The following is a 16,801-nucleotide window of genomic DNA, read 5'->3' as shown; positions in this document are numbered from 1 at the left end:
ATCACTCCAGTGTTAAATGGCTCAATTGTAATTATTTCGCCACAATGGCCTATTTATTGCCTTACCTCCCTAATCTTACTACATTTGCACACATTGTATATAGACTTTCCTTATGTGCTATTGACTGTACATTTGTTTATCCCATGTGTAACTCTGTGTTGTTTGTGTCGCAATGCTTTGCTCTATCTTGGCCAGGTCGCAGTTGTAAATGAGAACTTGTTCTCAACTGGCCTACCTGGTTGAATAAAGGTTAAATAAAATAAATACAACAATTTGACGACTAATTTATGCAGAAATCTGTAATAATTCCAAAGGGTTCACATACTTTTTCTTGCCACTGTACATGTTGACGTTGGTGTCAAAACATCTCCTCTTCAAGCAAGAAACTGATCAAAACATAATAGGGATCATTAAACTTAGCATTGGCTAATTCAACATGTGCCATGTACTCAAAGTGTTGACGAATTCATCAATCTCCCAATGGTCATTAAGTGCCACCTATACAGTTTCATTACACTGGACCATAGGACCCCATGTAGGCCAGATGGATATCCATAATTATCCTGCCTTATAGATACGCTGAGAGAGATATAGCAAATAGGCTCATTTCCTATATCTCACCTGACATCTGACCAAGGCATTTTCAACCAGGCAATCTTTAAATAAGCAGTAATAACCATGTTAAATGGTCTGTGTTCTGATGGCCGATGTACCATTCCGCTGGTAAATCGAGCACCATCTTGTCTTTGACCCTTTACACTATTTTTAACCTTTTCAAATGATAAAAACAGCATTAGATATGAACCCAATCAACTCTTTTTCTGCCCTCTAAGATAGTGATAGAGGGCGTAAATGTCCTATGTGTACGATATGATTCCTCCTTCAGGCTCAGAGACCCATCTCCAGGGTGTCAACCACCTCACGATTGGGTGTGATTCTGGTCAGTAACCATGACGACGGGGACTGCTGGTGAGGAGTACCTGGTGAGTGACTCACTCGAAGTCAGGACTCCTGAAGGACAGTGGGAAGGGGGGAAGGGAGAGGGAGAGGGGGTGGGGAGGACGAGAAGAAGAGAAGAAGAGAAGGGAAAGGGGGATGGGAGAGGGAGAGGGGGTGGGGGAGGAAGAGAAGAAGAGAAGTGAAAGGGGGATGGGAGAGGGAGAGGTGGTGGATTTCCAGCTGTGTCCATAAACGTGTTAGGATGGGCCCGAATGAGATAAAGCATAGGAATTTATCTCAGTGTATTTTTCTTAACATCTACTAGTGAAGCAGTCAGTGGTGGTTAATTTAGAAGGGCCCATGTAATTTTGGCAGCCAAGTGAGAGAGCAGAGAAAAGAGTGAATGCTATTATCGGGACTTCTCAAAGCAACAACACTAAAGCACTGTGCTCTGTTTGACTTGGGCCGCTCAAATACGTCTGGCAATCCAGCTAATGCTCCTGAGGGTATGAGTTCTGACAACGATGCAAGGGCAATCTAAAGCGCACACAACTTTTGTCCATAGTTATGCCAAAATAATGTCTGCTTATTTCGATCAAAGGTGTATGAATGAAGAAATGTGTAACAGACATTACGATAGCCGTTTTGCATCGAAATGAGAATGCTCATCATTAAATGTTGAAACATTTGAATTGTTGTGTCCTCATTTGAGTAATCTGTTTCAATTCATAAATAGGAGAGTATGACTGATTCCGTTACATTACTGTCAGTAGATATATTAGAGACACGTGATACTGTATCTCAGTAGATATATTAGAAATGCATGAGACACAGTATATTACTGTACATTATCTCAAACAGACAGTTGTATATCTCCGGGAAGGGGGGGAAGCAGGAGCCTTTACAGAACATATGAAGCGTCTCGTCTGAATCATCACATTTCCATTGCCAGAAATCTCCATCTGATTAAAGGATGGCCAGGACACTTTTGACAGTGACGATTCAACATGGTGCCAAAGCCCTAAGCCCTTCTAATGTGATAAAGCGTGTCCGAGTCAAGCAATATCTTCACAGACGTCAGTGTAGCAGGGCTCCCATAAAAGCAACATCTGAAGTGCAAACTGGCCCATGATGGGATGAAGTCAGTTTGGGGAGGGGGGTATTGCTCATCTCCTGAATGTATTGCCTGAAATCTGACAACTTCCTAATATCGATTCCGTAACAGACAGCTTTGAAGTCAAAGGGTGACTGGTGCTATGGTAAGCCTTGCTTAAATCCCTCATTTCATATTGGTGTCATGGAGATTTTGATAGTGTCTCATCAAACACTTGCCAAAAATGAAATATTGAGTACAGCTGTAGGACAGCCAATGATTCGAATGCAATAAATCTATTCCCTCGTTGTGTTTCACGGTTGCTTTATCACAAATGCTCAGCTATCGGAAGACGTGGGTTGTCTTTCGCTGTGGCCTTGAGATCGACCTGTGCCAAGGACAGCTAGAACATTACTGTTGCCATGGAAATGACTCTGGCCCACAGGCAGAGAGCAACAGTGCCTGTCTGTCAGCACATCATGCCAACTGGTGGTTGAGCTCTCAAAATGGCTGTCTGTTTGATCAATGTCAGGGCCTAGAGGGACATTCGTCTCGTCTGTTTTTATGGTTGGTTCTGGTGCTTATTTTTACGTTGTTTTTCAAATGAGAGAAAATAGAAAAAGCTACCACCAAATGTAATTGTATTTTGATTTGATGACAAAGTTAAAGCTGTAATATGCAACTTTTTGGGTGACCTGACCAAATGCACATAGAAATCTGAGTTATAGATCTGTCATCCTCCTTCAAAGTAAGTCGAAAAAGAGGTAGATATGCTTTATGTGAGCTATTTCTATGCTTTCCGTTCTTAAGTTTCATTTTTGCTTCTTTTACTTTTGGTATTGTACACCAGCTTCAAACAGCTGAAAATACAATATAATTGGTTATATTTCACAGAGGTTCAGATGGCACAATCATTTTCTACACTATACTCGCTTGTTTTGTCACATTAACTGAAATACGGCATACTATTTGAATTTTAGTAACCAGAAAATGGCGGAGCGAATTCTCCATAGTGCATCTTTAACTCTGAGGTTAGCATAAAATGCAAAAGAACTTGAATGAAATATCAGTTTGTTAGAGCCAATTGGTGTTGGGACATTTACATGAAGCCAAACATGAGATCACGGCTATTATTATGATGATATAATAATTGCAGGTGACCTGTAATCTTTAGAACAACAACATACCTGATGCTATCTCATCATGACACTGCCCTGTGTGAACCATGGGAGTACCTCCAGTGAGTGTCCATGCTAGAATTTCACGCTGGTCTTTGTGGGCATTACGTATACAATTGAAGTCGGAAGTTTACATACACTTAGGTTGGAATCATTAAAACTCATTTTTCAACCACTCCACAAATGTCTTGTTAACAAACTATAGTTTCGGCAAGTCGGTTAGGACATCTACTTTGTGCATGACACAAGTTATTTTTCCAACAATTGTTTACAGATAGGTTATTTCACTAATAATTCACTGTATCACAATTCCAGTGGGTCAGAAGTTTACATACACTAAGTTGACTGTGCCTTTAAACAGCCTGGAAAATTCCAGAAAATTATGTCATGGATTTAGAAGCTTCTGACAGGCTAATTTACATCATTTGAGTCCGTGAAGCACGGGGGTGGCATCATCATGTTGTGGGGGTGCTTTGCTGCAGGAGGGACTGGTGCACTTCACAAAATTAGATGACATCATGAGGGAGGAAAATGATGTGGATATATTGAAGCAACATCTCAAGACATCAGTCAGGAAGTTAAAGCTTGGTCGCAAATGAGTCTTCCAAATGGACATCGACCCCAAGCAAACTTCCAAAGTTGTGGCCAAATGGCTTAAGGACAACAAAGTCAAGGTATTGGAGTGGCCAACACAAAGCCCTGACCTCAATCCTATGGAAAATGTGTGGGCAGAACTGAAAAAGCGTGTGCGAGCAAGGAGGCCGACAAACCTGACTCAGTTACACCAGCTCCGTCAGGAGGAATGAGCCAAAATTCACCCAACTTATTGTGGGAAGCTTGTGGAAGCCTACCCGAAACGTTTGACCCAAGTTAAACAATTTAAAAGCAATGCTAACAAATACTAATTGAGTGTATGTAAACGTCTGACCCTCTGGGAATGTGATGAAAGAAATAAAAGCTGAAATAAATCATTCTCTATACTATTATTCTGACATTATACGTTATTAAAAAAAAGTGGTGATCCTAACTGACCTAAGACAGGGAATTTTTTACTAGGATTAACTGTCAGGAATTGTGAAAAACTGAATTTAAATGTATTTGGCTAAGGTGTATGTAAACTTCCGACTTCAACTGTAAGTCTCAACACTTGAAACCCTCCGACCACCACCTCAGATCTCTCTCTCCCAAGCTACTGTACCATTGCTGCATACTAAACAAAGCGTTTGAAACCATAATGGGCACTCTCCTATGTGGCATAGTTGGTTCAATGGAATCTAAAAATAGGCACTTGTTGTGTCTGAGTCTGATACTCATTGTTTTGGTTCGTCTTTGTCTTACTTCAACTAAAGAGAAGAATGAAGGTTTTTGAAATGGAGCTACAGCTCTCTAATCCCCAAGAGTATTTCAACATTACTGACATGTAGAAGATGCTTCCTATCCCTTTTGTAGGCCACACACACAGACACGCATGCACAGACTTACGCACATATACACGCACACACCTCCACCCCTTTTTCTGACAACAAAGTACGCTCAAATCATATGATCACTTTGAAAGGCAATCGTCTATCGTCCAAAACACCCGAGCCAACAGACTGTCACTAACAACTGCTCTAAATATGTCACAGATCATCTTCTATCTCGTCACTTATTAAACATTTAGAGTGGAAAAAGGAGACTGCAGAGATGATGTCTTATTCATGGACCGCGTTACGCGCCACTGGCGTGGGCTGATTATGTCAGACCCGTAGGAGAAAGGGAAGAGACAACAATAATAACCTCCCCTCACACGACTCGCTGCCCAGCTGAAGCGAGGGGATGTGGAATACGTCATCGCTGTCCGGTGGAGGGATCAGGTGACCTTGCTTGCCGTCACAGGAAGGTAGGAAAAGTTAGTGTTCACACGACGACATCTAGGTTTCCCCCCAATCCATCTATCCTATCATTGGTTAATTATTAAGTGTGGGGTAAAGAGGCTTGTATATCAAAGGGCGTGGTAAGGTCTATAAGATGTGTGTTCGGGACCCATTCTGTTGCTGGGGAAGATTTGGGTTTCGCTCGTTTGTTTGTGCCTGGGAGGCCTTGGGAATTGATGTCCACGTTGTTCGAGACAACTATGGGAAGGGAAAAGGGGAATATCTAGTCAGTTGTACAACTGAATGCATTCAACTGAAATGTGTCTTCCGCATTTAACCCAACCCCTCTGAGTCAGCTACTTGTAACTTGACTACACTCCCATTGAGCATGAGAGGCACACTTCTCACATTTGATTTCAGCTTCCCAAAGCTATCAGCTTGCCGTCACACAGACGTGCTGTACACTTACCACAGGAAGTCGGTGGCACCTTCATCGGGGAGAAACGTACTCGTGGTAATGACTGGAGCGGAATAAGTGGAATGGTATCAAACACATCAAACACATGGTTTCCAGGTGTTTGATGCCATTCCATTCGCTCCGGTCCGGACATTATGATGAACCGTTCTCCCCTCAGCAGCCTCCACTGACACTTAAAGTATAGTTGCCATAAAGGCCAGTGAGACCTGAGGATCTTCTTCTTCTTTTATTCATCACCAGTGTTAGGTAAACAGCCTATAGGTCTCAGTTTTTTTTCTCCATCGAAATGGCCTGAAGAGGCTGTCTCACCTCATCCCCCCCCCCTTCATCTCTATTGATCTGAAAACCCAGAATAGGTCAAAGCAATATTGTGGATGTCTATCCTGTGAATTTGTTTTCACCTCTCCAGTTCTTTCACGTCTGTTCGGGGTAAAGGAGAGACGAGGAGAGGTAAGGCCTAGTCCATTGACTATTGAAATGCACCCGTTGTTTCACTTTCAGTCTTATAGGACAGGAGACAGAATTCCATGTAACCTATTAGGAAGTAGCCAAAGAGGCATAAAGTATACTCTCTCTTTAGTGGCTGTTTTTGTGCAGAGAACCACATGGGCTGTAGGTAGCACGTTGTAAGTAAAGCCTTGTCGAGCAACGGTCATGGAGCCTTCATTATTCATCTGCTTCTGTATACAGATCGTACGGCATGTTGATTGACTCATACCCAGCGGCATATGGAACCATTTTGTTTTCTCATATCATTTGCTTCCAGTTGATGAAAAATGTTTCCGGCTTTTGATCATTTGCCATGGCATGTTTCTCAAAATGTACACAGATTCACAGTGGCCCCTTGAACATTTTGTAGCTCATATGATTTGATTAGAGCACCATTTACAAATGGGGAACATTGTTTTTACAGCCACCCATATTGTTCTGTTGTTGCTAGAAGCACTGGGGGGCATTGAGGTTGTGCTTTTCTAATCTTTAGGATCTGTAACTGAACAACAGGGCAGCTTTGCCAGGGGTACATGTATCTGGCCTTCTACAATGTTTGTGATAAAGTTACAAGGTAACACTTTACAATAAGGTACCCTTTACAAAGGGCATCTTAATGTAAAGTATTAACATTTGTAATTCTCACATTTTAGGTAGATATGGCACCACATTAATACAGGATGGCTCAGCCCACAGAAGAATGCTGTCATTTTCCCTCATACTCCAAATTGATTGGTATCTACAGGACTTATTGAGGAGCACAACCATTCACAAGACCTCAAGGTTCTTCAATTAAACTTCCTCTGTCTGTTTTTATACTTTTATTTGATTGAACCTTTATTTAACTAGGCAAGTCGGTTGATGTCACGCCCTGGTCTTAGTATTTTGTGTTTTCTTTATTATTTTGGTCAGGCCAGGGTGTGACATGGGTTTATTGTGTGGTGTGTTTTGTCTTGGTGTTTTGTAGGTATCGGGATTGTGGTATAGTGGGGTTGTCTAGAAAAGTCTATGGTTGCCTGAAGTGGTTCTCAATCAGAGGCAGGTGTTTATCGTTGTCTCTGATTGGGAACCATATTTAGGCAGCCATATTCTTTGAGTGTTTTGTGGGTGATTGTTCCTGTCTCGGTGTTAGTTTGCACCAGATAAGGCTGTTTAGGTTTTCACAGTTCTTGTTTTGGATTGTTTGTGTTTATTCTTTTATTAAACATGTAGCAAAATAACCACGCTGCATTTTGGTCCGATCCCTGCTACACCTCCTCTTCAGAGGAAGAGGAGAAAGAAAACCTTAACAGTTGAGAACAAATTCTTATTTACAATGACGGCCTACCAAAAGGAAAAAAGGCCTCTCGCAGGGATGGGAGCTGGGATTAAAAATAAACATTTATTAAATAAAAATATAGGACTATCTGGTATGTACCGATAGGGGGCCAACTGGAGTGAGTTATATCTTTCACATTGAGGCCCTCAAGGTCAACATTTACTATTCAGTCCGCCCCATTCTAGCCACTCAGCATTGTGGAGGATATTTGATCTGCCGGGGGACAGACACAGATACTACCTGGCTGGGAGGCCACATCACTGATTCGTGAGGCATTGTCTTGGCACAAACACAGTCCAACAGTTGTCTGTCCACATTTAGCCATGCTCCACAATTCTCTTTTTCTTGCCAGGAATTGCCTGACTAATGAATTGGACTGCTGTCTGAGTTTGGTTCCAATTCATCCCCTTTTTTTGCACTATTTGCAAAATGTATGACGTAACTTACTCGACTGTGGCGATTGATTTGTGCAGTTGTTAGCAACCAGAAAAGGCGGTGAGAATGACGCCCTTCTCCTCTCACATTTGAATTACGACCGAGGCTTTGTTTGAGAACTTTGCCTGACAACTCCGTAGCTGAACGATCGGTAGATATTCACCCAGCACTTAACATGGTGACACATTCTGAAAGAGAGACTCTGGACTCTGGAGCAGACACACCTGAGAGGCATTATTCAATGGTTGTTCTTTACATAGACATGTCACTGGAGAGTCGGTTGTGATCGATAACAGAGAGGTACCAGGGGGAGAGGCACAAAGCATCTGGTATTTGGTTGAGTGGCGAGGTCGCCGGGGCCCATTTAGAGTCCAAAATGGGAGTCCGGTTTGGGTGAACTCGACTGATCTTGCTTTAGTCCAGAGAAGTGGTGAGATCGCATGTTTTAAAGTGTTTAAGGTGTGGCATCGGTCGTCTAGTTGAAATATAGAGAGTGAACAAATGTAAACCACGATGAAGGCCAGTGTTTTATTGGATTGCATGTTTTAGGATTGGTGTATTTTGACTGGTTATCAGGCCCATCCCTGTTGTCTGGTCATCACGTTCAAATTGAGTTAGATTAGATAAGAATCTGGGTGTGTTGTTCAGCTACGGAGTTGTCAGGCAAAGTCTTCAAACAAAGCCTTGGTCGTAATTCAAATGTGAGAGGAGGAGTGTGTCATTTTCACTGCCTTTTTGTGAAGGTGGGAGAAGGCGGTGGAGAGGGGATCCGCTGCAGTGAGAGTCAGCATCAAGTCTCGGACCACCTATCTCAAAGCCAGCCTCTACTCCCAAGCCATAAGACTGATCCAACAGCTGAACCCTGGGCTGACTCCTGCACCTTACCACACACTTACCATTTAGTCACATTCTGTGCACATAAATCACTTTAGTCTACCGGACCAATGAAGTAGTTATGTCAACTGCACTATGTAGATATACTATCATTATAATTCTATGCTGCTACTGCACTGTAGTTACTCCACTCTATGGGCAGAACATTTCCATCCTATATGAATATAGGTTATTTTTGTTTAATCTTATTCTTACTTATATCTTCTTTTTTTTCTTTTCTTTTTAAATCTCCATGCTTCTTTTGTACTTGTTTTTATTGTTTTATTGTTAGTATGTCTCATAGGAAAGGAATCAAATAGGGGACATTGTACATTTTACAAGGTCACTTCTTTGATTCCTTTACGATGTCACGTTAATTACTGTGTGAGAAGCCTGTCAATCATTTTTTTGTTGTCATTGATTTGACTGGATTTATATGCCATCCTCTGTTGATCCAGGGAAACAGGACTAGCCCTCATTATCTGATATATTTTGCACGCACACAATTATCTACAGTACTTGTTAATACTTATTGGAAATCACCAATCGTTTTTCCAATGGACATGGCATCCGACGTATCTTAAATAGTAAACGTCAATAAGTAACCTTTGCTACCCAGGCTTCTAACTGGGTAGCAAATTGCAAAGAAATGTTCATTCAGGTTAGGGGGGAGTTCCCACTTGAATTTGGTTAAAAGGGCAGTGAATTCGCGCATACTTTTTGAGAACTTGTTTCGCATCCTTTTTCTCTCAGAGATCATTAACTGAAGACACATGCGACTACTTTAAGTCTTATTTAGTGATAATCATTTACTCTGTGTTATTCTGTAATCTATCATGTATTTCATGTACACTGTAATAGTGTAATAAACTACTATTACAGTGTACATGACATACATGATAGATTACAGAATATACCGTGTCAATGATTTAAGGACCACTAAATCTTATTAGTGAGTGAATGCATTCCTTGTTTTACAGAGTAATGCTTTGACTATATCTTCAGAATATAATTCACAATGCACATAGCATAGATGCTTGTCCTCTAACTGTGCATCTCTGAGCTAAGGTTAACTCAATAATTGAATGCTAAGACATAGATCCGCAAGACATTAGCTCTTAGTCTTGGACACGTCACTTCTAGTATTCCGACTGGTGTTGCAAGGCTTGCTACCTAAACTAGACCCAATGAACACACCTATGGACCTAGAGTATTTATTCGCATAATAATGGAGTTAGATTGATGAATGTAGTTTATTATATTCAACATCCTTTTCATTCGACTACAGTCAGAAATATCGGTTGTTTACATAAGAGGATGTAAATAATAACACAATATCTCAATTTAAAGCCAAGAGACGGCAACATGTTGTTAAGGTTGGTGTATGTTGTACTCTGCTATTCCTGTGCTGTGGAGTTCTGGAGACCAGCAACTTAAGAGCATTCAATGTTGCTTGTTTGAGACCTATATTGTTGATGTGTCTATGTAGTGTTCGGGTAGGTTTAAAAACTCCCCAAAACAAGCAACATTTTAACAAGAAGGGTCCCGACCCATGTGGTACACCACTCTAAACAAAGTCATAGGATAAAAGTGTCCCATGTCGTCTCTTTACTGTCAACACTCTGATGTCACTTCCTTTTTCATAAATCACATTGTTTTGACCATGACTTTACCAAACAAACCCCATTGTCACGTCTCCACACATTGGTTGATGTGATTTACTTTTAAATATGACTCACCCCGGGGAATGATTGACTTTCCTTGCTTGTGTCACCCTGTTTCAATGTGTACTCCTCCATGCTGCAAGCTGCAATTACTCACATTCCACCCCACTACAACCCCCCCCCCCATCCCAACTAGAGTTAGTATATCCGGGTGTCTATGCTGCGCTAGGTTGCATTTTGGAGTGGGTGGAGGGGGTGGGGTTATGGTTGAACTGGAGTATGGAATTCCCCTCCATCCACAGTCAGACCCTCCGAAACACACAGAGAGAGAGAGAGAGAGAGTTCCTGTCCCTCCCTTCCTTTTACCTATCCGCCTCTATTTTTTGTTATTGTGGACACAATGAGTGGTGGACACAATGAGCTGCATGATACCATTGTCCCTCTGATCAATGACTCACATTGACTCAAAGTGAACATTTTATCAATGGGTTGAAGAAATATAATTTTATACGACGCATGACCTCGGTTGCCTCGAGGGCCACAATTATTTTGTCATCTGTTTGTCAACTCTTTTTTTGCTCTGGACAAAGATTAAGCCTATATTCCTGGACTTAAAAGCACTTTAAATTAGGAACCTCCAGTAACCATCTTTTTAAGGAACTTGGAATATGCTTATTTTTCCAGGACTGGGTTTAATCAGCCTTCCGTGTGCAAATATAAAATATTTTGGACTGAGACGTCCAGTTGTAGGACGGTCTGTTTGTGTTTGTAAAATCCAGTTTGAGTCTGTCCAGAGGCTCCCTCATGTGTAGTTAATGGCCTGCCTGAGGGGCAGAGCGGGGTCTGCTCTGGTCAGCCAGTGTGAACACACACCAACCTGTTTTTCAGAGGGCCCTGTTCTCCCCTCAGCATTGCCTAGCAACACCAGAGGTCAAAGCCAGTTGAGATTTTACAGGATTCCGGCGAATCAGAGGGCCGGTTGGCCAACACGCCCCCGCAGACTGACAGAGGTGCTAACCATGATTCATAGAGGGGGTGAGTCAAAACATGGGGACTGTCTGACATGGGGACTGTCTGACTGTTCTGTGCTTACATTGCAATGACAAATGCATGTGCACTACTTATGTTGCCTGTTTTGAGAAAATGCTTTCATCTATATATTTAATTGTTTAACTTTTGCAGAGCTATAAACTGCCAGTTGACTTTCAACTTTCAAACGTTCAAATCATACTGTATATTAGTGCAATGTGATGGTTTGTGACTCTTACCTTATGTGATGGCTTTGCTGAAATGTGTGTGTGTGTGTGTGTGTGTGTGTGTGTGTGTGTGTGTGTGTGTGTGTGTGTGTGTGTGTGTGTGTGTGTGTGTGTGTGTGTGCGTGCGTGTGCGTGTGTGTGTGTGTGACAACAAATACACGTAAGAGAGTTATAACATTCACTCAACTAAGCCTTAGGGCTTATGTCGTTTCCTGGTTTCTTGGTTGCTGATGTTGTTGTTGTTTTGTCCTGAAAAGTCGCTTAAGTGGGCAAAATATTCCAAGATTTCCGGTAACAGGAGCAAAGTGGTGCCTCCACCCTGGTAATTACTGAACGCTGGGTTGGCACAAGTACACTGGAGGTTATACGGAATGTTTCAACAGCAGTTATCATTACGATAATGCAACGGAATGTGACCCCCCCCTCTCGCTTTCTGTCTCTCAACCATGCATATTCACAGACACAGACACACACACACACACACACACACACACACCGCTATCTAGTGATGACCACAGAGAAAACTTAGATTTTGTTCCTGCAGTAAATTGTACCTATTGGGTTGCAAGCAGCAGAGGGGTGTGGCTCTGAAATAAGAAGTAGATTGGAGATCTGGGTTGTGTCCCAAATGGCACCATATTCCTTATATACTGTACGTATGTCCTTATGTGAAATACACAGCAAATTGGCCAGGGTTGATTTTTCTGTGTAAAATTTCTAGTGTTGATTCAGGGGTTAAATTCACCCTGTAAGAGTGAAATTAAAGCTAAGTGGTGTAAAAGTTTGTTTTAATAACCAGAGTTATTGTTTTACACTGTGGAGAGTTACAGTCCCATTAAAACGACACCCATCATTATCATATTTCCCAGCATGCTCTACTGCAGGTAGATTGTTTTAGGACTGTTTTGGGTATCTGGTGTTTTTGCATGTACACTTATGCTACACAAAGATAAATAACTTACTTTTTTTTAACTCATCGAATCAGTTACTGTAATGTTTTTTTTCTCGGTTGAAATGGTTTAGGTAGTGTTTTTTAAAATCAAGTTTCCTAATCCTGATGGTCATTCTGAATGCAGGAATTACACATCACTTTGCAAGCCAGCATAATGTGACTTGAAGGCCTGATGTTTGCCTGTAAACCAGGGGTTTCCTAACACCACTGTATTAGGGTCAAACTAGGCCAGCAACTAGGCCAAATTTTTTATATTTTTTATTTATTGGACCTTTATTTAACCAGGAAGGGCTCATTGAGATTTAAAATCTCTCCCAGTGACTGAGCCTACGAGTGACTTGAGATGGCCAGCCAACCCTGGTATACAAAGTGCAGTGGTGCGTAAGGGTTTTGCAGTTTAAAATAAATCTCAAAGTGCCATTGTAAAGGGTGTCAATTGATCTCAAACACTGAGCGGAAGCATTCATATATAAAATATCCCCATAGTCTAGTAAAGGCATAAATGTAGCTGATAATAGCCTCCTTTTGGCTTCAAAATAAAAACCTTATTCCTAAAATAAAAGGCCTTATTCCTCAAATAAAATCCCAATTTTAGCTTCAATGTTTTTGTAAGATGTGGAATATGCAATTTAAAAGAGAGGCTGTCATCAATTAAAATTCCAAGATATTTATATGAGGTTACAACCTCAATCTCCTTGCCCTGACAGGTAGTAATAGGTGAAAGGTTCAGAGGTCTATTTCCTGCTTTAGAAAACACCATTAGTTAAGTTTTGTCAGTATTGAGGATACGTTTCAATTGACACAAGGTATGTTGAACAGTATAAAAAGCAGTTTGCAAGTTCTGGAAAGCTTTTGTAAGAGAGGAGGCACAACAGTAAATAACAGTATCATCAGCATAAAAATGAAGTTGCGCATTTTGGACATTTTTGTCTAAATCATTTATATAAATAGTGAGTAAGAGAGGACCAAGTACAGAGCCTTGGGGCACACCATTAAAGACAGACAATAAGCCCATCAAATTGAGTGCACTGAGTTCTATCAGACAGATAGTTAGCAAACCATGCAACTGCATGCTCTGAAAGACCTATACTTGACAATCTCTATTTTAGTATAGCATGATCAACTGTATCAAAAGCCTTAGAGAGATCAATAAAAAGTGAGACACAGTGCTGTTTTTTGTCAAGGGCTTCAGTGATATCAATTAAAACCTTCATGGCTGCTGTAATTGTGCTATGCTTCTTCCTGAAGCCCGATTGGTACATTGATAAAATTGCGTTAGTAAATAAAAACTATTTTAGCTGTTCACTCTGTTCAAGTATTTTCACCAGGGGTGACAGCTTTGAGATTGGCCTATAATTATTTAAAAGAGTTGGATCTCCCCCTTTTAAAAGTGATAGGACAAATGCTGATTTCCAGATTTTCGGAATTTCATTACATTCCAGGGTTAGATTGAACAGATATGTAAGTGGTTCAGCTATGAAATCAGCTGCCAGATTTAAAAAGCAGGGATCCAAAAGATCAGGACCTGCAGGCTTTCTCTGATCTAAGGATTTCAGGGCTTTATGTACTACCTGCACTGAGAATGGCAAAAAGTAAAAAGTTTGACCAGTTTGACAATATGTAAAGCATTATGATATATGTCATGTATTGTCATAGAGTTGAATTCTCATTGATAACATTCACTTAGGAACTCACTTGGTGAAAGCCACAGGCCTTTAAAAGGAAAATAATTCAACAATCATGTCTCTGTCACGAACAAATACATTCATGGGTGTTAACTGTACAATTGACTCAAAAAGTAAAGGTACCATACAGTGTTAAAACAACACCCAAAAATGATTTACTGTACTACTACAGATGTTCATTTCTTACACTGAGAAAGTGTAACAGCATCAGCACTAAGCAAAGTGAGTCCAGTTTACTCTAAATCCAGTGTTTTACACTGTAGGTGTTGTGTATTACTCTACATTAGAGCTATATGAACACCACAATCAAGTTCCCCAAGAGTTAAAAGGGGAACACTGCGACAGAGTTAAATCTTGAACACTTTAAAAAGTATTATTTTAACATCAGTACATTGAAAATAGTGTACATATTACACTTTCAGAGTTAAACGTACACCATTTATTTTGCTGTGTACTTTTGGCCAGGGCCCATAGGTCAGTATGGATGACCTTTGTGTTTACGGTTTCCACTTTTTTCCGTACTCGTTTCCCTTCCCCTTTAATAAAAGAAATTCTCAGTTACAGTAGTTTGTGTTACAATAATTAAAGGAATCCAGAGTAAGGCATAAATCTAGATGTTAGTTACAGTAACTGATCAAATCCTGTTTAGTTACAGCCATACTGTACTTTCTCAGTAGCAACGGTATAGAATGAGATAACATGACAGTAAAAAGAGACAGAGAGCTGGAGAGAGAGAAATTAGGGGGCCAAATTCAATCCAATTGCATCATGTCCGCTATGCATGTTCGCGGAAACCACATTCACGGTAAACACTGCAAATGTCTGCTCAACCGGGAATTATCTTTAAATATAAATCGTGCAATAACGCAGATCTTTCGTGGTCCGGATTGAATCTAGATCAAAGAGAGGCTCTAGTTTGTTTATAGTTTGACCCCGGGGGATACATGCAGACACCGTTGGGGTTTTCCCTTTCACACAGTAGGATATTGCAGATGTTTACACCCAACAAAGACAAGGGTTAGGGAGGAATGACTGTGCTAGGTTTTCCCTCCGCTCAATGTTAGCCTCACCCTTGCTCACCTGTGTAGGCCCCTCATCCATAAAACATATTGTGTGTGTATGTGCATATGAACATGTGTGTGTATGTGTGGGCATCCATGCATTTGCTACCCCAGCAGCAAGGGGGGAGGGTCATTCAGCGGCCAGCTCTGAAATGAGAACGGCCTGCCCAGCTGGAGCTGGCAGCCGCACAGTTCCACCCTTTTACAAAAGATGACTGCATTCTTCTGAACAAACAGGAATCCTCCACACACACACACACACACACACACACACACACACACACACACACACACACACACACACACACACACACACACACACACACACACACACACACACACACACACACGCACACACGCACACAGACCTGCTGAGTACAGTGGAATGCTGAGAGGAGAACGGGAGGCCTTGGAGGGGCATAATCATTTTCTTTCTTCTTCCTCCCTCCTGAGTTTCTCGTTCAAATATTATTTTTTGAACACGCACAAGAATGGTGTATAGGTATAAAAGACAAGTATGCAAATCTTATCTAACCATAGAAGAGCAGACAGAAACAACAAGACCCAGAGTTCTAGGTACAAAACAAATATTACAAAACAAGACATACAGAACAAGGACAGGTAGAAAGACAGAGGGTAGATATAGGCGAGATATCAGGTGGGGCATATTTTTTTGCATCTGTCAAACATGGAAGGTTTAGTATTCCCAAATGTCGGGAGGTGTTTTCTAACATAGTCTCTGATTTGTAGGTATCTGAAAAAAGTTACTTCTGGGAAGATTATAAGTTTCCCTCAGCAACTCAAAGGAGGCAAAGGTCCCTTCTATATATAGATCCCCCCCACGGTACTTATTCCAACTCTCCCCATCGCTCAAATGTGTTATCAAGGTTAGAGGGGGCAAAGGAGGGATTCCTGGCAACAGGGAGCATGAATGATATTGGTCTAAGATCAAAGTGGACTTTAATTTGCTTCCAGATTCAGACTATGCTATGTATAATAGGATTGTTACGATAAAGTGACATCTCCAGATTGACAGGCGACAAAATCACAGCGCCGATAGAGAAGGGGTGACACTCCTCACGCTCCATACTGAGCCAGCTGGATGATGGAAGTGCGTCATCCAGCAGAAACGTAACAACACGGAGGTTAGCGGCCCAGTAATAAAATATACAATTTGGGAGAGACAATCCTCCTTCTATCTTGGATTTCCAGAGGTGTTTTTTACCTATCCTGTGTGTTTTATAATCCCAGATGAAAGGATCGATAATTGAGTCCAGTTGTTTATGAAAGGACTTAGGTATGAATACTGGGATGTTCTGGTATAGGTAGAGCAGTTGTGGGAGAAAGAACATTTTAATGGCAATAATTCTTCTGAGCAGAGAAATTGGGAGAGTTCTCCAAAATTGTCATGTTTGCCTTGAGTTTTTGCATCAGAGAGGGGAAATTCTCTTTAAATAGTGTGGAGTATTGTTTGGTAACTACAATTCCTAGGTAGGTAAAGTTTTCTGAAGATAACTTAATTGG

Source organism: Oncorhynchus nerka, linkage group LG21 (assembly GCF_034236695.1).
Source record: "Oncorhynchus nerka isolate Pitt River linkage group LG21, Oner_Uvic_2.0, whole genome shotgun sequence".
NCBI lineage: Eukaryota > Metazoa > Chordata > Actinopteri > Salmoniformes > Salmonidae > Oncorhynchus > Oncorhynchus nerka.
The sequence above is the reverse complement of the archived record's forward strand: the minus strand, read 5'-3'. Positions refer to the sequence as shown.